At 41.1% G+C, this 26,053-nt stretch overlaps 1 long non-coding RNA gene across 2 annotated transcripts in view; it reads right to left on the bottom strand.

Annotated features, from left to right (window-relative positions):
* Nucleotides 1-203: 203 nt before the first annotated feature.
* Nucleotides 204-26,053, bottom strand: part of LOC135186163 (uncharacterized) — a 30,933-nt gene continuing 5,083 nt past the window's right edge. Inside the window, exons 4-8 of one of the 2 annotated variants that reach the window (XR_010306741.1) lie at nt 21,654-21,785; nt 8,652-8,824; nt 7,582-7,780; nt 2,405-2,542; nt 204-1,255 (exon numbers count right to left, since the gene is read on the bottom strand). This is a non-coding gene — a long non-coding RNA (uncharacterized LOC135186163). Of the gene's footprint in view, nt 1,256-2,404; nt 2,543-7,581; nt 7,781-8,651; nt 8,825-10,103; nt 10,199-21,653; nt 21,786-26,053 lie in introns of those variants that run through there. The other variant, XR_010306742.1, reaches the window with a different exon arrangement.

Below are 26,053 nucleotides of genomic sequence, written 5' to 3' on the forward strand. Positions count from 1 at the left end.
AAGGGGAAGGGGGGCACAAGGGGAAGGGGGGGACAAGGGGAAGGGGGGGACAAGGGGGGGACAAGGGGAAGGGGGGAAGGGAGGGGGGAGGGAGGGAGAAAGGAAGAAAGGGGAGGGAGGGAGGAAGGGAGAAAGGGGAGGGAGGGAGGAAGGGAGAAAGGGGAGGGAGGGAGGAAGGGGGAAGGGAGAAAGGGGGGGCGAGACAGGCGAGACAGGCGAGACAGGCGAGACAGGCGAGACAGGCGAGACAGGCGAGACAGGCGAGACAGGCGAGACAGGCGAGACAGGCGAGACAGGCGAGACAGGCGAGACAGGCGAGACAGGCGAGACAGGCGAGGGTGAACGAGAAAAAGGATGATGGAAGGGGAGGGAAAAGGGAGGAAAGAGTGGAACGGAGAAAGGAAGGGAAAGCTGGAGGAGAGGAGAGAGGGGGAAGGGTAAGAGGGAGGAAGGGTGAACAAGAGAAGGGAGTAAGGAAGGGAAGAGCTAAGGGACAGGGTTAGTGCAAAGAGGAGAAGGGAGAGAGGAAGGACAAAGGGAAGCAGGGAGAAGGGAAAAAGAAGGGGAAAGACAAACAGGGAAAGGGAGAAGGGGAGGGAAGGGCTTATGTTCATGTTTGCGTTCATGCCTTTGCACATACACACTTCTGTGCCTTTGCATACATATATATACAGTCATGCACATTCGTGCTCATTCACGCCTTAGTGTACTTGCACGGTCATGCTCGTACAAGTCTTTGCATATGTGCACATTCACAGCTTTGTGTCCCCTCCCTCTCTTTTCCCCCCCTCTATCCATCCATCCATCCATCCATCCATCCATCCCTCTCTGCTTAAAAGTTACCTGTGTTTGCATTCAGTCTGCCTGTGTCCATCTGCAAATCCAGTCTGATGTTCTGTGCTGCAAGTGAAAGGCACAACAAGTCTCTTTGATAACCTCAGAAGTGTTACTTGAAAAGGTCTGTGAAAGAGATAAGTAAAGCAAGTGCTTTACATTTATGATGGAAGCACCTTATATCACCTGGGTGTGGGATACAAGTTTCTGTGCATCTCATAACTGACCAATGCAAAGATTCCTACAAGGGATGCTCTTAACAACTTTAACTCACATTTGCTTCTCATTGGCACATTCATCTCTGGCATGAAGTGCAGTGGCCATAACAGCTGATTACTGTTTGATCTTTTGTCAGTCGAGGCTCAAAAGGTGAAGAGGAAGTCTGGCCCACAACTTCAAACTGTCAGTGGTGGAACAGGATCTGTGACATTCAAGGCAAGAGTTAAAAATTAATTTACCAGAAACACTCTGTATTTATGGCATATTAAATAAATATAACCAAATATTAGCAATGTACATTTTGAAAATAATCTTATGTGTGTGAAATGAAAAGCTGTGTGGATTTAGAAGTTGCTGTTAAAAAAAAAGTGTTCTAAACCACATTTATCTAAAAAGGAATATGCCCTATAAACACAAACATACATTCACACATCTGCACACGCATACTTCCCAAACCCATAAGATGTCTGTTTGAAAGATGTCAATTCTTTCAGTGACTTAAAGTTTCTTCAAGGCAGAAAACTATGGAAGATACAGTAGAGTTGAACATCTGTCTTGTCATGTAGGCAGATATTAGGATTAAATTAACTAGAAATGAATAGAATGATATATGACAGGGTGCAGATGTCCCAGCCACAGTGTGATAATTTCATTGCAAAACTATGTAATGAATTCCATACATTAGAGAAACACAAATATACCACTTTAGGTAATTGTGATGAAAAGGTATAATATGGAATGGCTAAACAGATGGCGTACCCAAAGGCATTTGTCGTTTACTGTTGCTATTTAGTAATTTGGAAATTACTTTATTTGCTGTACTGTACATCTATTATTACATCCTTCCTTTTGGAGATTTTTTCCCCCCCTCTCTTAGCTCTTCTGAATCTGGCTTGCATGAGAAGCACTAAGTACCATTTTGCATGTCTGCTCCTGATAGATTGGTTAGCTCCTATTTTCTTCTGCAAACTGTATATTGCTGTTCTACATCTAATGCAAACTTCTCCGTGACTTGAAAACAAATTGGACTGATTCTAGAAGCCTTTTGGCTTTGTGCAGTTTCTAATTTGGCACATGCTGCATCTGTGCTACTTGAATTAGTGGAACTGTTCATATTTTACCACAGATTATTGGCAAATTTTCCTTTATTATTTGCAAATGGGTACTGTGAATAGCGTGTGAGATTCGGCTGAGGCCTAGCCACTTCTAATAGGTAGTGCTGTAGAAGGGTGTATCTTATTATATGATTATCTGACTGTCCCCCAAAAAGCCCCCCCCCCCCCTTTTTTTAATAACCCAGCAACACTTGTTTTTAAGTGAAGTAAATAATGAAATATACAACATGGCTTACCATCACTGGTCTTCTTTGGAGCATAGAGTCAGTCCTCGATTTCGTTACTGTCCCAAGCTAAGCTGCACAACTGAGAGGGGCTACATGTAGAAATTTAGCATCTCCTCTCTGTACCATATATGCCTCTGCTCATCAGGCCTGTGTGAAAACACAAAACTTTAGTTCTCTTGTTAGCTGCAGATTATTTAGCTCATGTCCCATCAGCCTAGAAAGTAATAGCGAAACATTTTCAAGTGCTGTTGCAATTAGGAAACTATATCCAAAAGAAACCATTATTTCTTTCTCACTGTTATCATTCTGATTCATATGCCAGTATCATGGCAATAATGTCTGCAGCATCGGCATTCACTTGCAATAAGCAGCTTCTGAGGTTATCAACTGCTTCGGCTTCAACTGAGCATTTAATCACTCGCACAAGATATTTATTGCCTTATATTCTCCAATGTCATGAACATTACCTCTTAATTATTTGCTGTGTCTCTAATTTTATATCTATTTTTAATAAAAAAAATCTTTAGTAATTGAAACAAAACATGGGAGTGTTGTCAACTGATTTTATTTCTTCCCCAAAGCAAATCAGGGACTAAATATGGCAGTATTTTTATTACCACCAGTACAAACACATGCAAGAACCCCGCATACTTCAAGCACTTCTGCAGTGGTTGGTTTTATTGCTAGTTTTAATCACTTCAATTCAACACAGTTTATATAGTGATTTGATGAAGGTGCTAGTACTGAGTTCAAATTCCAGTATATTAAAATGTTAACACACTGGTAACTTAATTTTAACTTACTGTCTACTAGTTTCAATTTCAGTGTTGCTATTTTCCCTTTCTTAAGCTTTCAAAGGACCTTAATCTATTTAGAGGCATATGCTTTTAAATAGGGAGACAGCACAGTTCATTTTCTCATGATGAAAGCATATTTTCAATAATCATTTTTTTCCAAACAGATGCCCAGTTTATCTCACTTAAATCAACTGTTTCTGACTGGACCAATTCCTGCATGAGTTAATTGAGCATGGCTAAACCCAAAATGCTGGGCTAATCAAGGAAATAGGAGGAGGTGATGACTATGAAGATCCTCAGCTTTCGGTAAAGGTGTTTAGTTGTTTACTTGTATTCTCACAACAGCAGGAATGTAACAAAGTCAGCCCACTGGAAATAATTCTGGATAATATCACTCCATTACTTTCCATGAAATTGAGTCTGCTCACTCTACCAACATCTCAGGGAAACAAGAAGGTAATAGCTCATTCATGCAGTGAAATAAGTGACAGAAGGAAAGGCAGACTGAAAACTGTATGTCTTTAGGTTTTAATTTATTTTAGCAGCTCACCATTAATGCATTAGCTTCTCAATAGCTATATTCAGCATGCAAAAATCAGTGTGTTGGCACCACTGTTCATTAGTACAAGGCTGCCTTGCACACATTACAACTGTTCATTCATGTCCACTTTTTGGACTTGGAAGTATTAGTTTGGAGAATGCTGATGTCTTGTTTGACCTTTTTTCCCCTCTCTTCCTCTTCTGAGAAATGCACAAAAGAAAATCAGATTCTTGGATATCTTAGCTATAGAAGAGAGTAACTTTCTATTCTCAGTGCTTTGAATATACTCATCTATCAATTTCTGTGATATAGTTCATAGGCAGAGAGCTCATGGGACCATGCATAGAAATCTATCATCATTGCAGTCTTTTTTTGTGTGTATATATATATAAAACAACAAAACAAAAAAACCCCTAAGCTGACCTCTAGAGTTGGTGATTGGAAAGGACTTTTTTGGGGCCATACATTTTACTATGAATATTTTTGGGTAATTTTTGATTTTGTACATGTGTGCAATTGTAGTAGTTTTGAGTTCTGCTCTAATAATTTTAACTAAGATGGTAGTGACTGATGCATTTATTTCACTTACCACTTCTTCGGCTGTTTCTGAAGTCACAGAATTGTTGGGGTTGGAAGGGGCCACAAAGATCATCTAATTCCAACCCCCTTGCCATGGGCAGGTACTCTGTCCACTAAATCAAGTTGCCCAGAGCCACATGCAGTGTTTAGCCATCCATATTACTGGGAGAAAACATGAAAAGCTCCCTAACAGCTCAGATGATTACAATTTTTTTTTCCCCCTGAGTTTGGCTGATAAGATTTTTTTGGTGGAAATATAAAACCTGTACATCAGCAAGTTACTGACTTGTGTGGGGCTGAAACCATTTCTTCCACATACAAAGGAAAAAAATGGAAGGTGTCATGGCACAACAGAACAATTACCAGAAACTGAGATACCCTTTCATAATACACTAGTATTCTTAAAGATATTGCTCTGCTTGGCTTGCTCCAAACCCAGGGATTAATAAAGTATAAACAACCCTTCAGACTGTTCCATCAACATGTGTGCCCCAGGCAAAGTAAATGAAGGAAACACCTTATATACGCTCATATTTCTCTAGTTTAATGACAGTACTATCTCTGACCCTAGAAAGATAGAGACATCTGAAGCTGAGGTATAATTATAAATATACTGAATGTGGGCAGTAAGAGGAAAAGCAAATCATCAGTGGTGGTTGGAGGCTGCCTGGGGTCCAGTGACCATGAAATTATAGAGTTTTCGGTATATGGAGAAACCAGGAGGGGCATCAACAGAACCTCCACACTGGACTTCCGAAGGGCAGACTTCAGCCTATTTAAGGAACTAACTCAGAAAGATCCTTGGGAAAGAGCCCTTGAAAACAAAGGGGTCCAGGAAGGTTGGACCTACTTCAAGAAAGAACTCCTGAAGGCACAGGAGCAGGCAGTGCCACTAAGCCGGAAGATGAGCCGACAAGGGAGGCATCCAGACTGGATGGGCAGGGAGCTGCTGAAGGAATTAAAGATAAAAAGGAGAGTATATCACCTTTGGAAAAAAGGGGAGGTGTCCCAGGAAAAGTTCAAGGAAGTTGCTAGGTCTTGTAGAAAAAAAATTAGAGAGGCAAAAGCCCACTTGGAGCTCAGGCTGGCCACAGCTGATAAGAAAAATAAAAAATGTTTCTTTAAATATATGAATGGCAAGAGAAGGGCCAAGGACAATCTCCAGTCCTTGTTAGAGAGGGGAACATAGTGACAAAGGATGAGGAAAAGGCAGAGGTGCTTAACACGTTCTTTGCCTCAATCTTCACTAGTGGGACAGGTTGTCTCCAGGACAGCTGGACTCCTGAGCTGGCAAATGGAGGCAGGGTCCAGTATAGTCCCCCTGTAATCCATGAGGAAGAAGTAAGGGACCTGCTGCGTCATTTGGATCCTCACAAGTCCATGGGACCGGATGGGATCCACCCTAGGGTGCTGAGAGAGCTGGCAGATGAGCTGGCCAAGCCACTCTCCATATTTTATCAACAGTCCTGGCCCACTGGAGAGGTCCCTGAAGACTGGAAGCTGGCCAAGGTGATACCCATTCACAAGAAGGGTCGAATGGAGGAGCCAGAAAACTACAGACCTGTGAGCCTGACCTCAGTGCCAGGCAAGGTGATGGAACAGGTCATCTTGAGTGCCATCACAAAGCACCTACAGGATAGCCAAGGGATCAGGCCCAGCTAGCATGGGTTTAGGAAGGGTAGGTCCTGTCTCACCAACCTAAACTCCTTTTATGATCAGGTTATCTGCCTGGTGAATGTGGGGAAGGCTGTGGTTGGAGTCTACCTGGACTGCAGCAAAGCCTTTGACACTGTCTGCCACAAGAAGCTCCTAGCCAAGCTGGCAGCTCATGGTTTGGACAGATTCACTCTGATACGGGTCAAGAACTGGCTGGATGGCAGAGCGCAGAGAGTGGTGGTGAATGGTGCCACATCCAGTTGGCAGCTGGCACTAGTGGTGTTACCCAAGGATCAGTGCTGGGCCCAGTCCTGTTCAATATCTTCACTGATGACCTGGACGAGGGCATTGAGTCCAGCATCAGTAAGTTTGCAGATGACACCAAGCTAGGAGCAGGTGTTGATCTGTTGGAAGGTAGGAGAGCTCTGCAGAGGGACCTAGACAGGCTGGACAGGTGGGCAGAGGTCAACAGGATGAGATTTAACAAGGCCAAGTGCAGGGTTCTGCATGTTGGCCACAACAACCCCATGCAGCACTACAGGCTGGGGACAGAGTGGCTGGAGAGCAGCCAGGAAGAAAGGGACCTGAAGGTGCTGGTAGATAGTAGGCTGAAGATGAGCCAGCAGTGTGCCCAGGTGGCCAAAAGAGCCAATGGCATCCTGGCCTGCATCAGGAACAGTGTGGCCAGCAGGACAAGGGAGGTTATTCTTCCCCTGTACTCAACATTGGTCAGGCCACACCTTGAGTACTGTGTCCAGTTCTGGGCCCCTCAATTCAAGAGAGATGTTGAGGTGCTGGAATGTGTCTAGAGAAGGGCAACGAGGCTGGTGAGGGGCCTGGAACACAACCCTATGAAGAGAGGCTGAGGGAGCTGGAGGTGTTTAGCCTGGAGAAGAGGAGGCTCAGGGGTGACCTCATTGCTGTCTACAAGTACCTGAAGGGAGGTTGTAGCCCGGTGGGGTTGGTCTCTTCTCCCAGACAACCAGCAACAGCATGAGGGGACACAGTCCCAAGCTGTGGCAGGGGAGCTATAGGCTGGATGTTAGGAGGAAGTTGTTGGCAGAGAGAGTGATTGGCATTGGAATGAGCTGCCCAGGGAGGTGGTGGAGTCACCATCCCTGGAGGTGTTCAAGAAAAGACTGGATGAGGCACTTAGTGCCATGGACTAGTTGACTGGATAGGGCTGGGTGCTAGGTTGGACTGCATGATCTTGGAGGTCTCTTCCAACCTGATTGATTCGATGATCCTAATCAGAAGGACCACTCTGCTTTTCTACAGGAAGATGCCGATAAGGAACAAAAAGGCAATGCAGACAACAACATTTAGCAGCTAGCCATGTAATATTTAGTAATGATGTCCCCTTAGAACAGTGAAATAAAGAAAGCATGAAAACTCGTGTAAATAAGTGAAGAATGGAACCTGGAGAGACAGGGAGGATAGTGCAGGCAGAGTTTATGTCTATTTACTCTCCAGTGATCTTGTAAATTCTGACCATGATAACATGGGAATCAGTTGCTTAGTTCCTTCTATCCTCTATTCCCACCCCCACTCCCCACCCCCCAACCGAATTTAGAATAGCAGGAGATTTTCAGAGACACGAATGCAAGACTCACCCTGTTTTCAATGCTCCATGAGTGTCCAACAAGTGTTTCTCCACTTCAAATTGCAGGCTTCTTTGGATCACACAGAAGATGGCAACGCTTGGATATAGCTTCCAACTCTCTGGGGCACCAAAACTTGTAAGCCCTTGTTGCACTTTTAACTTCCACCCAGCATACTGCTCGGGGTTCAACCAATCCACAATGGCACAATCTGAGGGAAATTGGAGCAGTATTAAAGAGGCAGCAGTGCTACCTATAATAGCAGAAAAATCAACTAGTAACAGTAATAAAGACATAGCTGTTTAACAATAAGAACTCACATAAAACCAGTAAAGTACAAATAATTTTATCAAACTGTGACCAGTCATACTATAAATGTCTTTCTAGCCAAGAGACACACAGCTCTGGTTTTTGGATAAAAAGTCCTATAAGAGATTGAACTACTGGTGTTCAAACAGGCATGAAATAAAGTAAATTACTACAAGGTTATGAATTCCAACACAGCTACAGAAGTGGATGTTCCTGAAGCATATTTTACCCTGCAAATATTTGAATAACTTCAAACACGTTTTCCTGTCTCTCTAATATTCAGTTTATTTAATCTGATATCAAAGATCAAACCCAGGGATGCTATTCTCTATGGGGGTTCATTTACTCTTCCCACTGCCTCTAACCAGCATCTACCTGGCATGAGTTTTTCCCCGACTTTTTCTCTCCAGAGAAGAATAATGATGAAATCGGGCTCAGGATTTCATAGGATACAAAAGAGAGGAGAAAAAAAAAATCATTTAAAAGTATAATCCACTCCATGGATGCTAAAAGAGGGCCCTGCACTTCTGCAGAAGTGACAGCTCTAGTCCTAACTCCTTACGTATACCCTGAAGTCATGCTGTCATCACTGATAGCTTTTCCTCTATGAGCAGAAAAAGAGGTAGACACCTGAGCTCCTTTGTTTATATATCAACTTTGAAGCAGGCCATCTGGTTTACACAGCCAAGAACTACATCCTTTTCACTCTCCCAAGATGTAATTCTTTTGCCCTCTTCCTTAGAATCTTCATAAATCCAATGACAAGGACTTACCAGTTGGGGAGGTAAGGCAGTGGTCTGAGACAAGCTATGTCTAGGAAGCTGTCATAGCAGTAAGCTCAAGTCCTCTCCAAAAAATTAGTTTGGGTGAGACAATTCCAAAGAGATAAATACAGGAACAACACAAAGCTGTCAAAGTAATCTGTCAAACTCTTCCCATGATAACCCTGCAAATGAAGAGCAGTAAAACTAAGGAGGGCTACCAAAACACCAAACCAGAACAAAACAAAACATTCAGTCTTTTTGTTTGGTGATGGATTATGTTAGGGAAGGCGAGAAAAAAATTGTATTAATTATGGTAAAAAAACCAAACCAACAATATACTGCACATGCAGGAAGCAGTAAGGGAATATGTTTGTTTTGTAGCATTCAGATTATGAAATATTTCTGCACTGATATGAGATTTATTTTCTTTTTTTAACCAAAAGCTATGTAAAACCACGTAACTTGTTGCACATGGCTTTCTTTTACCCTTGGGTTAACTCACACACTTTCTCTTTGAACAGTGTTCAAGTTCTGTTCCCTAGAATGTGCACAATGTTCAAACAAGCTGAGACAGAGGCTCTCCTGCTTTTGGCTCACTGCAGGCTTGTGTGTGTGCAAACATACACATTTTATACTGCACACATGAAAACACAGCCTAGTGCTGTCTCAGCTCTAGTTTAAATTTCCCAGAGACTCAGATACAGTTAATAGAACCAATCACAATTTATAGGATGCCTTTTTTTGTCAAAGGAAAGGGATTAGGTGTAGCGAGGAAAAGGCAAAGCACACTGTGATGGTTTGGGTGTACCTCACCACCCCTCCCCGCCACACACTTTAGAAATCACCCAGACTAGACTCAGCCAGTTCTGGGAATATGAATGAAGCTTATATTTACAGCTAGCACAATATACAAACAGATATTTACAGTATATACAGTTATAGACAGAAATACACAATGTAAAAGGTAATACAGAAACACAACTCCCCTCCCAGAAACCTGAGTCCCCAGGAGGGGCTCTCAACCACCCCTTCACCTTCCCCCTACCCCTCTCAACCTTACCCCAAGGAAGAATAGAAGTTCAGCCAGGGGGTTAGGAAGCAAAGTGGATTAGTCCAAAACGGAGGGTGAGGTTAGAGAGTAAGATGCAGCTCAGCCAGTTCCCCAGCAGCAGCTCCAGTGAGAGTGGTTATCTATGTTTTTATTTCTTGTTCCTATATGTCTCAGAAAGACTATGAGGGAAGTAGACATCACCACTGTTTTCCTTTCACAGCCTGTAATCTAGTTCTTCTCACCAAAACAATCTAGCCTGATTCAAACTAGCACACATGCCCAGATAAATAGTATCAATTCAATTTGGGAGTTAACAGAGAAAACTTTAACAATAAATAAAAGGTATTTGAGGTAGGGGAGCTACAGAGAAGTATAGAGAAGGGAAAACAAGATACAAAACATATACATACAGCCAGATTGATGGCAATGGTTTTATCCATTATTGTGGATTGATGGCCACGTGGCAAACCAAAGAGCAGCAGGAAACAGGAAGGTGATGCCAACAAGTAGGGAGGCAGGAGGCATGAGAACAATCCAGAACTTTCCTTTGTTTTTAGAGAGGGCTAGACAAGAAGTGTGAGTGGGCTAACCACCACACCTGGAGTAAGGCTTGGACTCACCCACGGGGAGGAGTCAGGAGGGCCTGGGGTCAGGGTCAAGGCCACTCTCCCAGGAGGGTTAATCCTCTACAAGTGCAAACACCAGTGTTAGAAGATGCAAGAGGAAACTTTTTAGTGGAGAAAGAAGAGGATCCAAGAAGTGTGTTGTTAATCTAGGCGTCGTTCAACAGGTCATTGCAAACCATTGAGCATTCAGAGGAGAGATGGTGATTTGATACATACACCTGTTTTCCTGGCAACATATCAGTTTGTGACACAATACCACCATAAAATGAGGAACCAAATGGAATATAATGTTGGGAGTTTTGTTGTTAAAAGAACAGTAACAACAGCTTTAAAAGGGAAGCTTTGGGGGGTTTCGTTTGTTTCATGGTTTGTTTTTTGGTTGTTGGTTTATTTTTTCACTGTCAATGACAGAAAACATTTTGGGATTAATTCTGGCATCTACAATTTCAGTAAGGGAACTCTGAAGTAGCACCAGCTTCTGCAGAATACAAGCAAACTAGGTTTGAAAGGAGAGATTACAAACACAGTTCAGTCTCTGTGTGTAAGAGATACAGGCACTATCTGCAGAGTCATGTATTAGGTAACTAGAACAATGCAGATATGAAAACAACATAGCAGGTGACCCAGGCATGATTTTTATGCAAATATGTACATGTACAAAAATAAATACATATATGAAGCCTGTAGGCAGGCACACACAACCCCCATGAGTATGCAATATGCAAACACACCTATCAGGTAGCACACATTCACTAACCATACTTAAGTATAAGTGTTCTATAGACTCTTTCCATGAGACCTTTCACTAACTGTGAATATATCAATTTTTAAAGTGTTCATACAGTATTTGACACTAGCCATGGGGACTCTACTAAAAGAAATAGACAGACTTCTACAATTTAGATGTTTTCTGCATGTTACCTCCATCACAAATGTCTTTGGTTCTGGAAGAGCTGCCAAAGTATTTGAGCAGCCTAGGGAGAGCTTCTCAGATGTGAACTTTAGATAGGAACATACAGGATATTTCATTAAGAATAAATAAACCATTTCAGATTCTACAGTTGGAGAAATCCCAGTGTCTTTACAATATTGCACAATAAAAATAATGATCTGAAAAGTTTTTGTGTTTGGATGCTTGTCTAGACAGGGATTTGGTTTACTTTCACTCTGTGTTTCCTGACTGATATGTAGTAGGAAAAAAAACACCAGCAGTCCAGAAACAGCAGCAGCCACAGCAACAGGAAGGTTATGAAAGGTAAGTGCAATGCAAATACAGGCAGAGCATTTAAAGCATAAAAGTGGTAGAAGAAATGACGATAAATCAACGTGCTTGGGAAAGAAAATTAACCTAAGGGGCATTTCAAAACAGATCAAAGTGCCATCAAAACAACTAAATGGCAAAACTATAAAGAACCAATAAAATAAATGGTAATTGGAAGAAACTGCAAATAAAGCCAATATGGAACTAACAGAAGCCACAGGTGGCTGCTCTTGTTACTCAAAAGCCTCTGTTGCAGCAGAACCTTTTGGAATTTTTTGACTACTGGACCACTAACTTGTGAAGCCATAACAAGAAGTGACCAACCCATTGCAAAGCTGTAATCCACACGTGCTTGAAATTTCTCCCAGTTTGGGTGCAGAGTTGCCACCTGTTTCCTCCATTTATCTACTAGGCTATGCATTTTAAAAGAAACAAATCAGTTCTTCCCCACCCCTCTCTGCGGAGCTGAAAGTGTTAATTTAAACATCTCAGAACCTGGCAACCAACTAAATTTTTGCATGTGTCTTTTGTGAGTGGACATCGGGCTTCATGTTTGGTCACAGGCTGGTGTATAGGGCTGTTGGAGTTACTCTGCCTGTGCAGCCAGCTCAGATTGCTGGTTCCAGCTCAGCTGTCTGTGGAGAACAGGACAGGACACGAGGCTCTAGGAGAGAGACCCAAGGTTATAACATAAACACCTCAAAGTGTGCACAGAGAGAAGAAAATAATCAGCTGATAAATGGCTGAACAGGTGTCATTTAACTTCTGATCAGACATCGGCTCCTAAAGGAGGAACTCACCAAATTAGCATGGTATAGCTCTTCTATTGGCCAACTGAGCAACGAAGAAACAGTTGCGGCCAAAACTTGTGAAATAAGCTGAACTTAATAATGGGCCAAGGAAAGAGCAAGACACGGATGGAAGAGAGGGCCTGCTGCTGTGCCAGACCGCTCTGTTATGGCACTACATTGCAAACTGAGTTTGATAACTTTTGGCACCAAAGGGAGCAGCTGCACTCTGCCTGCCTGACCTCCCTCCTGATGCCTTCCTCCAAGGGACTGTACCTGCAGCACTGGTGAGCTGAATCCTGCACTGCCGCTCCTTACCAACTTCAAATGGCTGTGCAACACCTGCATTCCAGACTAAGAAGGCAAAATAGCCAGAGCACACCAGTGGAAAACAAACCAACCAAACCAAAGTGGCTCAGGACTACACCTTCAGCAAGCTGTAGATCTGGAGCTGCTTCCCAATGGCAGAAACAGATGAATAAAGTAGCTGAATAGTACATGCTCATGGAGCCCTCTAGAAACCTAACACCTTCCTTAACAGTTTATTTTGCCTTTTTAAAAAATACTTTTTTCCCCCCTAACTATATTTGTTCTTAAACAGCTCCTAAACTCACACTATGCAGTAATTTATACAAATATTCACAGGCAACTCTGCACTCAGTATATATAATTTTATTGTTTTGACTTAAAAGTCACAAGACTGAAATAAAAACGCACGGGTGGCACTTTGCCATAGCGCCCCTAGAGAACAAGAGGCTGTCAGCCTGAGCTCTGTGCCAACAGGTTGCTGTGTACTAGACTAAACTGTACAGCAATAAGTCTACACAGCAGAGCTTTGCTGAAAGATGTGATCACACCTCCTAATGTGACTCCATGGCTCTGTTACTTACAGCTAAATTACATTATTATGACTTCATTGTTGAATCCCAATTCTCCTAATTATAGCCTAGAGATCTATTATTTGATTTTGTAACACCAAGTGCTTCTTTTCTAAATCATGTAATCTCTTGTAGCTTATTAATGTCAGGTTTGTGCACACGCAGGGACTTGGTTGTTTGCCAGGCAGAATCAAATTTTCAAATTTTCACTGTGTTATGTTGCAGGGGTTTGCTTGTTACAATCTAATTATATTGGCACTGAAAGCAAATTTATATTATAAAGCACTTTAACTCTTTCAGGGAAACGTATTTGCATATGTAAGTGTCTCGCCATTGGTCTATTAGCTTTTTCACTGGCAAATTTTTATGGGATTGTGTGGAAAAGAATAATAATAATTCTGAAACCATTAACTATTCATTTTCCTTTGAAACTGAGAATGTTTTCATTTAAAATGATACTCATTACAATAAATCCATGAGTTAAATGCAATAGGAGCCACGCTTGAAACTGCCTTCGAGCTTCATAATGACAGAAGTGGAAAAAAGGGAATTTATTGTTTTATTGAATGACATAAATTTTTAAATGCCATTTTAAGCTGAGACTCTGTTTCCCCAGTATGAAAACTGTCTGGCAGGTGGTTTGGGTTTTATTTACAGAACTCCCAATAACACCAAGAATATTTGGTTACAGATTGAGTATTTTATAGTACGAGCAAGCTTTAACGCATCAGAGCCCCAGTAAGATGCATGTCATTAGCTTCTGCTGAATTTGCTGGAAGGTGAAAGGACTGGTGATCTTGCAGGCTCAGAGGGTAAGCAAGACTGAAATAAGAGAGCACAGTTCTCAAAGACTACCTTCTTCTTGCATGGAGTTTGGGGCAATGAGATGGAGTTTGGGGCAATGAGTGGTTTTAAAACTTTCTTTACCTGGTTGTGTAATGCATTCTCAGGGCTGTAAGGGCTGTGCCCTTGGACATAAATGAAAGGCTGCTGTTTTGGTTTCTTCTTCACCTGGTGCAGATGTGAGTGACTCCTGAAAAGACTGCTCTCCACCATTCCACTCTCCCTGTTGCTTCCAGCCAAAAGGTTTCCACAGATTCTCTTGTGTGAGGTCAAAGGACTGCATGGCCACAGCTTAAGTTGTACAGCTGCTACTTTGGTGATTTTTTTTTCACTTGCCCCTGCCTCCCCCACCAGTTTCAATCAGATCACTGATTTGGACTGGTTTGCTGTACAGTCAGAGAACTGCAGCTCAGTCTGACGCAAGAGAAAGGGCAAAGTCTGCAGCTAGGGCAGATAGAAAGGGCAGAGTAGGTCTGCTGCAAGAGCTTACAGCTAGACTGGATAAAATTTAATGTGAATTTGCACCCTACACTATACTCCATTGCCTGCATTTTCCAGCAGCTATGACAGATAAAAGCAGCTAGCCTATAATGTGCAGCCTCCCTTCCCCGTTTCTGATACTCAGCACTTTATTGGTTGTGCACTCCAGATTTCCACCATACAGAACAAAACATTCCATTGCCTTTACTTCTGCCTAGTATCTGATGTATAGCTCTCTCCTTTCAGAGAAGAAAGGATCAGCATTTGGAGACAAGCCTAGGACTGAGAAATTTGGGGAAGATTTTGTCATTCATGTGTATTCATGCCAGGCTTAGCAGAATGAGGCACAACCTTTGTTACCGTAGTGAGCTGGGTCTTTACATACTGATAGGAATATGGGATCATGATGGAGAAAACACATGCAGACACAGTTGCCACTAGAATTAATGGATTTCAAGATTTACTGCCAACAGAGAGAACAGTCTGCCACTGTTGCTCTACCTAAGTAGACCTGGATGTTTAGTCCTCAGAATTCAACAGAATTCTTTCCACTGACTTCAGTTGACTCTGTATGCTCCAGGCAGCTAATGTGTGCTAACCTACACAGCATTCGCTGAAGAATCTAAGCAAATACTGGTCATGAGCACTGTATGGCTGCTGTACTTCTGATTCACAGGGAGAAGCTTACTCTCCACTTTCTTCTTTCCAGATACACATTGGGAGATACTGATCTGTTATACTGGACACTTTTCCAGCAAGCTCATCATGCTGTCATTTAAAGAAGTTGCCTCTCTTTAGTTCTGTGCTCCTTGTTAGGTTTTCCATTTATTTATCCAGTCCATGGTCACCAGACCAAATAGCAGTTGACATCTGTTTATGCAGCTAGAGCTCCTTACTGAATCAAATCCAATGTCAGTTCTACTCAGTGAATAATAAAGTCTAGCTTTCAATGCCTATTAAAAACACCCCATTTGTGGACTTCCCTGCTGAAGAAATGTGTAAAATCTACAGCCAGATTTAACAGGTTGGTTTATATGTGGATCACCTTACACTGCACGTGAGTCATTTTATTATTTGCGAGCATTACGATCTCCACATAAGTATCTGGAAAGAGAGGTGAAGGAACAAGTAGTTCATCTATATAGTAAGGTATTTTGATTCTGAAAAAAACATTCATGATCACTAGCAAAACTGGTACCAGTCAAATGAATAATAAGAATAAAAAGAGATTTCTCTGAGAGAATGAGATCGAGAAGAAATTGCTATTTAGACACAGTGGGACAAATGGGCTTTGTGCATATTAAACAGCAAATGTTACATTCACTACAGTTGCAGAAATTTTAACCTCTTTGAGCTGATCCCTGTAAAACCCAGGCCTCCTATTAAAGTTCATCTGAAGCTGCTAAAATAAGAATTGCAATTAGAATTGAAATGCAACTGGCATAGAGCTCTTCGGATTTTCCCACACAGTAAGTTTATGCATAGGCACAGATGTATTCTACTAAGCAACATAAGCACTATGAAATTTGAAAGAGCAACTCTCGTGTCTGTTGTGGTGTAAGTATAAGAGATCTGACCAAGGGAAGCAACAGTCCATGATAAAGAAGCGATGAAAAGCAATTACACAGCAAATTACCCTCCTGTAAGGGTGTCTAGTAAGAAACACTGATTTGTGGCCATTTAATGTGATTTGCAGCAAGTCTCTGATCAAATGTATGGATATATCTGAGGATCCCTTTTACTGTACTATTGAAGTAAGCATATTCAATAGCTTTATGTAGCTGTCTATCAAGAAAATGAGTTTTTCTGACCCAAAAGAATTTCCAGAGCTTAGATTTTCCTTGTGGTAGGTCATAGGATTATGATCAAATAATGGATTGTGGTATTTCTTCATTACACAGTTACAGAGCAATCACTTGCTCTGCCTATCCAGCTTAACTTCCCAATCAAGTCACACTGTAATTGAAGATTTTAAAACAAATTTGGTGAAACTGCTGGAGAATTTGCCACGACAATTTCTATTCTGAACTTTGTATCAACCACACTAACTGCTCACATGCCAACTTTCTTTTGCTGCAAATATTAATGAACTTTGCTTCTATTCTGTTTTACTTCAGCATGGTTGAAACTGTGGTGAGGTCTATGTACATCCTGACCCAAGCATATACAGTTTGTTTTTTGGAAGTAGCATATACAGATAACATAATTTGCTGGTGAAGCTGCAAATGCTTGACAAACTTTCGGGCAGACGTAAGGTCTCCTTAGCCCTCGAGCTATGGTTTCATTGTTGCCTTTCTTACCATTTATAAATATGTATTGGATTTCTATCTATTAGTGTTTTGTCTCAAAACTGTGCTGTTTCAGCTGGATTTAATGCATGTGGACTCATTTTTTTTCCTAAAGAACATATTTAATACACAATCGATTATTAAAAAGGGAGGGTGTGAAGAATTTGAACCAAAAGGAGACACTATACAAAGCCAATTTTTATTGGCTGCATGACTCATTAATGAACCTCACTCAGTGTTCCTATTATACTGAGTGCCTTATTATGAAGTATAGAGGGTTAATGGCTGCAGTGCAAGGGTTTAAGTAAAACCACAGCAGGTGTGTGCCTTAACGATGTGTTAATGGGGAGACAGGTGCAGGTAAATATGGAGCAGAAGGGTACAGGAATGGCCGAAAGAGAGGGCAGAGCAGTGTGACCACAAAGTGCTCTTACAGCAGTTACAGTTAAGTGCTAATTGTGCTGTGGTCTTTGATACTGCAAGTTTGACCTCAAAAACTAGATCTAGTAAAACATTTGGTGTCCTTACCCCTCAATGGAAGAGGATTGCACTAGCAAAACTTCAAAGATAACACTTGCTCCTTTATCTGTTTGGTTAAATGAGTTTTCCTAGGAAATGCTGGGGACTTTTCCCCCGATTAATCTCTGGTTCCTAACTTAATGCATGTGGCTTTATCACACTGATATGCATAAGGAAGGTCATATCTCCACTTGCCTTGTATAGAAAGCATTTCTATGAATTGGCTTGCAGGAAACAAAAACCAGATAGTGATCGTCAAGGGCCCTGAACCATTCAGTGGGCAAGCAAACAGAAAAGCTAAAACCAAGCAACCTCAAATAGACTTTTTAGGCTATCAGGTAGTGACAGGACTAGGGGGAATGGAGCAAAGCTGGAGGTGGGGAGATTCAGACTGGACTTGAGGAGGAAGTTCTTCACCCTGAGTGGTGAGACCCTGGAATGTGTTGCCCAGGGAGATAGTTGAGGCCCCATCCCTGGAGGTGTTTAAGGCCGGGCTGAATGAGGCTCTGTGCAGCCTGATCTAGGGTAGAGTGTCTCTGCCCATGGCAGGGGGGTTGGAACTGGATGATCTTTGTGGTCCCTTCCAACCCTGACTGATTCTATGACTCTATCTAGCTTCAATGTCTGGAAAATGTAGATCTTCTTAGATAAAATCCTTGCCCATAGACAGGAATTGGTTCACATGCTCTCAAACAATAAGAAACAGCATTTTCTGGGAACATAACAGCTGACACTGTAGGAAGAAACTGTCAGAAGTGGCCATAACACAGAAGTTCCAGAACTGTGCAGGACACACTCTAGAACAAAGTGCTTTATGGAATTAGAGTTGAAGCCTTCCTAAGACAAAATAAAACATTAGTTTGTTTTTGTTGTGGTTTTTTTGGTCTATTTGTTTTGTTTTGTTTTGTTTAACTAAAACTATCAATGACATCTCATATTCCTGCCCTTGACACTCTGAGTTTTGTTTTAATATGGTTTTGCAAACCATAGTAAGAAAGTCAGTTTAGTATCATCACTCTTACAGTCTAGCAACTATGGTTATAGGAAGAATGATTCACATGTCAAAACTTCCCCTAGCTAACACAGCCACAAAGATCACTATTTTTCTCCTGGCTAAGCTCTTATGACGGAGTCTGCTATTAAAACATTATTTTAACCCTGGAAGTAGACACTTCCTTTTCAACAATAAAATAAAGAGTAAAGCTCTCAATCTGGGAAATAATGGTCCCAATAAGTGTATTTCCCAGATGCTGTGAAATGTCACCTTGTTGCCTATTCTGCTCAGTTTGTGGTACACATCAATGGTGGTTTAGGCAAATCAGAATAGATTCCTTTGGAGGAGTGAAGCTGAACAAAATCCTCTGCAAAAAAAAAATGCTTTTATTAGCACTTTTCATATTACTCCTTGCATGTCTGACAGTTTCATCTTCCTCTTAGTTATGAAACAGGAGTATACGATAAGTCGTCTCCAAATGTCATCCTCAGGGTATTTCTTTAGGCACCTGACGTGAGTGCCATTAGCTCGGATTACTCAATTACCTGCTGGCATTCTGAAGGGGCCTAAAGAAATAACGTGAATATATTGCTGGAATTTGCATTAAGTGTGAAAAGGCAGTAAAAAAATTCTAGATTTTTTGACCTCTGTGTGGCTTGCATTAAAAAAGAGCTAACTAGGATCTCTTAGGTTAGAGCAGCTGCATGCTTTTTAAAAAGCTGCTAAAAGTTATTTACTTTAAAAACTATCTTTATTTATAACTTCTCATGGTTGAAAATTAAAAAAGGTCTATTTCCATTAAATTACACTGAGAAAAAAAAATTTAAACTAGAGAAACAGAAGGTTTAACACCACTGCTTGAGTCCCACAGAAAATGGAAAAAAACAACACACTAACCTCTGAAGATTGCTTAGTGCTCTTAAAGGTAATCTTGTGAGTTGTTTGGGTTTCTTTCCGTTCGTAAGGCAAGCTGACAGGCACTTTGGACAACTTATCATGACACCGTGTGCCATAAATGTGATGCAGTGCTTCATAAATGTGACAAAGTGCTTCCAAAACAACTGGTGACTTTTAAAGGCATCCTACTTCTCTAAAAGTAGGCTATTTGCTCTAAGTGCAGTTTGTTGAGATTCTCAGCTAATTTGATACCTACACATCTTTAATATGCCTGCGAATTCAGAAAACCTTCATAATTGTAAGTGTCTATGAGATTAGTGTGTTTTAAACCAGGCTTGACAGCACAATAGAATCCAATAAAAGAAAGCATCAGTTGTTCAAGGGATGCTCATACAGAGAGACAACATGGATGCAAATAAGATAAAAAATAATTGACAAAGAAACAAACATGAAACCTGCATGTGTATTTCTGTTCCACATCACCATCTCGGGAGCCAAATGTAAAAATGCCATTGTTACACTAAGAGTGGTTCTAATGAAAACCGAAACATGTAGGAGTAAAGACAAAATAAAGCTACTCCTCATCGTATCGACACAGTAAATAAACACTTTAAAAATGCCAGGTATTTAAATCTTCCTATCTACTATCTACTCAGAACTCTGTCCCGCTATAAGCTCAGATATTACTGTTCTATTCTGTCAAAACAAAGGACACTTCCAGCTTGATGGTCATCCATACATTCTGAGTTTGTTTCTCAGTAGGTTGAAAAAATGCCAGCAGCATCCAGCCTTACACTGGAAGAGATCCAGCAATCTTCACAAAATTTAAATGCAATAACATAAAAGCCTCAACGGAAACTTCATGATGTACTTACCTGGTTTTGTCATCACATACCAGGTGACTCACAACTAACACTATTAGATGAAACTTGAATGGCAGAACAGGCTATAGTAAAATGCCACTGATTATCAAAATGTACTCACCACCATGCCTGAGAGGAAAGGGAAAGGGAAAGGGAAAGGGAAAGGGAAAGGGAAAGGGAAAGGGAAAGGGAAAGGGAAAGGGAAAGGGAAAGGGAAAGGGAAAGGGAAAGGGAAAGGGAAAGGGAAAGGGAAAGGGAAAGGGAAGGAAGATCCTTCTATTTCAGTGTACTCAAAAGGCTACTATCTCTCTGTGTCTTTTCCAAGAATGGCCTAATATAAGAAAGAACTCTTCAGTAAAAACCCTTGGCAGGTGGAAAGGGCAGTTACACTGCAATTTACACTGCATTACACTTTAGATATCTTCAGCTGTCATCCCAGGAAGAATTTAGGCATGGTAATACCTACATCTCTAAGCAGTATTGAAGGTTGCTTCATGAATCACTTTTAATCTCTTTTAACTTGTACAGGGTTAACCCTCCAGGGGGAGTGACCTTGAACCTGACCTGACACCCTAGGTGCTCTTGACTCCTCCCCAGGGGTGGGTCTGAACACTACCAGGTGATGGTTAGCCCACTCCCCCTTCCTGTCTAAAGATCTATAAAAGCAGGGGGACTTCCTCTTCTCTCTCTCTGTGCTCCCTGCCTCCCTGCTTACCAGCATCACCATCCTGTTCCTCTTCATTTTACCACGTCCATCACCATCAAAATCAGGTTGTATTTACACATTTTGTATTTGTTTTCCCTTCCCTATACCTTTGTAATTTCCCTACCTCAAATACCTTTTTAATTTATTGTTAAACTTTTCTTTTTTGAACTTCCAAATTGAGTGAGACTTATTTATATGGGTGTGCTTACCTTTCCTCTCTCTACATCTAATTCTTTTTTCTTGGGAAAGAAGGAGGAAGAGGGAAGGGTACTCTATAAATTGTTATTTGGTTCTGTCAAATTTATTTGAGTGTCTGGAAATTTAAATTAGAGCTGAGACATAACTGAGATTGCTTAAGAAGTTGCCATTACCCTTCCACTCCATGCTTCTTCGCCACATTACCATGGTGCTGTGTCTGAGATGCTAAGCACACTCTAAGCTGAGCAGATTACATTTATCTGTGTTTATAAAATCTTTAGTTCTTCCAGTTATTTCCAGAAGCGACCATCAGAACAAGCAGGGAAAGAGATGAATACCTTGAGGCAGTTTATATTGATACTAGAGCTCTATCTTCAACAACAGCACTGTTCCGCAAACTGTCTGCTCTGAAAATTCAGGGAATTCATCTGAAGGCATTGACCTATCAGTCTAGTTAGGAACTTTTAAACAAAGCTTGACATAAGGTGATGGTAAAAGACCACTTGTCACTAAAAAATATCATTTCCTAGAGAGAAAGGTGAATCACAAGAGACACAAAAGAGGAGCAAGTAATAGAAAATAAACTGAAACCTTATAGCATAATGAAAGGGCCACTTACTGGTGTGCAGAGATGAACACATCACAGGGTGACAACACAGGTCCCAAATAGCATATTTTCAGGCAGGAGATGCAGTGGGAAATGAAAAGCATTTCAATACATGCCAATAATTAGTTCACTTTTCCTGCAGTCCTGGAATGAGATAGATAAATCAGGAAAAGAACAGCACAATTTCATGATGAAGGAGATTAATTTCACTTATTTGAACAGAGAGAGACATAGTAATAGGGAAGGTATTGGATGTGGATGAGCTTTAATTACCCACGTATCTGTGGCAAAATAGCAACACAGAAAGAGGTCTTTTGGGCATGTACTATAGACACGTCTCAGAATGTGAAGAAAGGTTCCAGAGCAACAGTGCAGACTTGATTCTAACTAGGTGGGAGTGACTGGTAAAAAATCTGAAGGTAGATATGGTGTAATGGTATGGCCAGGATTTACTTTAAAATTCATACAGTTTATTACTTTTTATACTAATATATTTAATCTCATTGCATAACTTACTTTTAATCAGGTTCTTTGCACGGTCATGAAAAACATTACACAGATGAAAAACAGGGAATCCAGAACACTTAAGAGATAGTTAGCAATAATATAACAAGCATCAAACTATTAGAACTGGAAAGAGAGGTTCTTGGAGTTGACTGCACTGCTTGTCCACTAGGGGGACTCGAGCAGCTTCCCTTTGCTTAAGGCAGAAGGCACTCGGGTTCAGGTAGAGAGAGACTTCACGTATTTACTCACAAAACATTATCTCTGCATTCCTGGGGCTAGCTACACTTTCCAGACTGTGCCCAAACACTTGCAGGGTGTTCTGTTGGTGTCTTAATAGTTGTTAAGGCTTCTAGATCTTCCCAGGCTCTAGCAGGGTGCTGGTAGAGAGGCAGACCATCTCTGACCTGATCCTGGTTCCTCTTTGACTGCAGACTTGGCACAGAGGTTTAGAGAGGTGCAGACAGGATGTCTTGCAGATGTGCAGATGAGCACAATGTCAGTGGCACTTCTTACCACATTGTGAGGCACTTAATGCCTTCTGATAAACTTGAGGCACAGCAAGCTTCCAGGTAGATAAACCCAAAGTATCAGGGCTTGTTATTATGTAGCAGGCAGAGCATGGCAGGTACAATGGCAGAGAGCAATGAGGCAGAAGCATGCTGTCTTTACCTGCTCATCTCTTTCATTAATTCAGCCCAAGACTAATGGCTCTTTGTCCACAGATTAGCCAATCAGAATGGCAGTTTGCCAAAATTCACCAGATTAGGTAGGTGAGGGCCTACTTTTACCCTTTTAGGGCAAAACACCAACAAGTGTATAAACATGTACAGGTACCCTGTTTACAACTTTGGATGAGACATGATGGCACCAGGCCTTTGTCTTCCTTTCCTATGGTGCTTCCCCCAACAGCAGAAGGAGGGACAGCAGAAAACATGTCAGGACATGTTTAGGCTGATTTTGGCCTTCTACAACATAAGTCAAAAAAGTTCATGATATGCAAGAAAAAAAAGGTAGTGAGAACAGCAGAGTAGGACAGCAGACCAACTCAGGGATCTGTCAGATTTTTTTTGGCCATGAAATTTTGTGGAAGATAGGATTTCAGAGAAAGTGGAGGTTCTGACATGAAATATTAAAGGCATAGGAGCCATCATGCCCAATGGAGGAGAAAAAGAGGAAAAGTAACAAAATGAAGCTTCAGGACTTCTACAGTTCAAGTCAAAAGAGAAAAAAAAAGATGAACAGAATAAAAGCAGTGAAAGCTAAAGATGTGTACAAAGAAACAGACTGGCATGTAAGGTTTAGAACAAAAAAGCTGAAGCAGAAAAGGCCTTATCAAAACAAATACAAGGTGATAAGGAGAGAGGAAAAAAATCCATTACAAATAAGGAAAGAAAAGAGGAAGGAGGTATTCATTACTTAGGATGAAAAAAGGAAGAAATGGAGGTGTCTTTTTAATTCATTTTCATCAAAAAGTTTAGCTGCAAAGATTTTTTTGTTTTAATAGAGGAAGATGTGTAGAGTCTGCAACAGGAAACGCATGAGTTAAAGTCTGTTCAGATGAGTTGGATGTATTTCATCCAGTAGGTCTTGATAGAAAATTCACCTTAAAGTTCTTTTAAAGCAAGTCAAGGCCATCTCTGAACCAGAAATTATCATTTTCAAGAATATGGAAAGGTTGGTGGAAGTCCCACAGGAGTGGAGAAGTCAAACACAGTAACTGCCTTTAAAAGAGAGGGGAAACAGGCTCTGAGTAGACTGCCCGTTAGAAAAGAACCTGTCTCAAAAACTCCAGAAAGCCTAAAATGTCCTAAAGTAAATGTGCAGAAATCATTGTTCAGTTCTGAAGGTGTATTGGAAATCAATCATCTGATATGAATGATGAATATTAATTTCTGTATTAATATTAATTTTGATTTTTTTTAAATGGGAAAATTCCCTGAGATTCTTTGGAGTTTTGGTCGACAGGAAGTAGTTGCACAGAATTAAGCAGTTTAAACATTCAGAACTTTGAAAAGAAGAATGTGAAAAACAGGAAAAATTCTAACTATGCTTATGGAGTCTTGGCATAAACTCCAGCATATGTACTCCTGATGTTTTTTGATCCCTGAGTAAGTCTCCTGTACCAAAGATGCTTTCAAACTCATGATAAGTATCCCGAGGTAAAATACAATATATTCCAGGCAGAGGGAAGGAGAGAGGAGATGCTGCTGCTGAGCTACTATGGCAAGCTGCATACACGTGGCAGCCTGGATTCCCAGTTAATGAGCCATGAATGAGGAAAGGCAGGAAGGCTCCAGGAAGGAAGGCTCCATGCAGAAAGCCCAAAAGGTTTCTAAATCACCCTTCTTTAAATACTTCATTTTGAAAATCAAACTGACCAATAGACATTAGCACCATTGTTCTGAGCAAAGAATTCAAAGCTTCATGCCTCATTTGCAGGCACATTGAGAGGCAGCACAAGACACTTGACACACGGTGCTAAACTCCTAGCCCTCAAGGCTTTGCTCATCTGACTCAACTTCTGGGACCCACAACAGGAGTAGGAGAGCAAGTGTTAAATCAGCACGGCAGGATTTACGCCCTACCAGAGCAGAAGACTGCACCTTGCAAATGCTGGATACACAGCAATCTTCTCCTGGTACATTCACAGATGTTGTTGCTTGGGTTGATGCTTTAGTAGTCAAGAATGGTGACCAACAGAATTGCACAAGCTTGAGATGTGTTCCCTGCCAAACGCAAGACTGAGGCTTCAATCTGCAGATTTTGGTCCTGAGGGCATATTTAGGAATCTGAGATTATAGCAGGAGAGGATGCTTGTGTTTTCATCAGGGAATCTGAATCAAGCTGGCACAACATGATTAACTTTGAGTCTCAGATTGTTTTTATTTTTATGTATTTATTTTTCCCTGCCACAAGATATAAACTAGTATGTTTAGTTAAAAAAACATGTTTAATTGTGCTTTGCACCAGCTCCCATTTAGAAAGAAAATGTTTTTCAAATAAAGTTTTTGAAATGTTTTGTGTGACATCTGGGCCTTTTTATTTTTTTATATATATATATATAAAGGATCTGAAAGGAATTTAGAATCCCAGACTCCTTGTGGTTCTCACATCTTCATAAAAAGGCAGCATAATAAAATGTGCTTGCTGCTGGGAACTGACACTTCCAAATTAATAAGGAAGTAAAATATCTCCTACTAAGTACAGGTTTGATCCTGTACTGCCTAGGAGTTTTGCCTGAGGCCCTTTCTGAAGAGGACTCTGAATTGTATGCAAGGTGGGGAAGAGGTTTAAAAGACGGTTTCCTGCTCTTATGCCCAAATGCAGGGGCTGACCACATTTACTCTGTGTCAGGATGCAGACACATTCACACCTGGCAGCAGTGACAAGGAGTGAGTTGGAGCCTTCACCTTGCAGCCACCATTGAGGCAGATGCTCACAAACAACATGCTCTTTGTAATGTAGGTTAACGTTTTCCAGACTATTTAGAGGAATTATAGACACAGTATGATTTAGTCTCCTAATTTTATCACAGTTTAAAATGTATTTGTTGCTTCCCTGGAAGATCTGATTTCTGGAGTCATGCGATGATGTAAAATTTTGCTGCAAAACCAAAGTATGTCTTAAAGCCTTAGACTTGTAAAGAAAACATGGAAAGCATAAATTGTAAGAGTTCAAAACCAAGGCAAGAACCAATAGTTTTCATTATTTCTCCTAATATTATGGAATTAATTTTAGAATTTTTCATGAGGCAGGTCAAACAGAACAACATTTTTTGGGTTTCGCTGTATGTGGTTCTCTTGCTCTCTGTGGTTCGAAAATAACAGTTCCTTTGAAGAAGAAGTTTCCTATTCCAGGACTGGAGACAAATGTGAAGTTCCAACAGTTTGCAGGAAAAGGTAAAA

Source organism: Pogoniulus pusillus, chromosome 24 (genome assembly GCF_015220805.1).
Source record: "Pogoniulus pusillus isolate bPogPus1 chromosome 24, bPogPus1.pri, whole genome shotgun sequence".
In the NCBI taxonomy this organism is placed as follows: Eukaryota; Metazoa; Chordata; class Aves; order Piciformes; family Lybiidae; genus Pogoniulus; species Pogoniulus pusillus.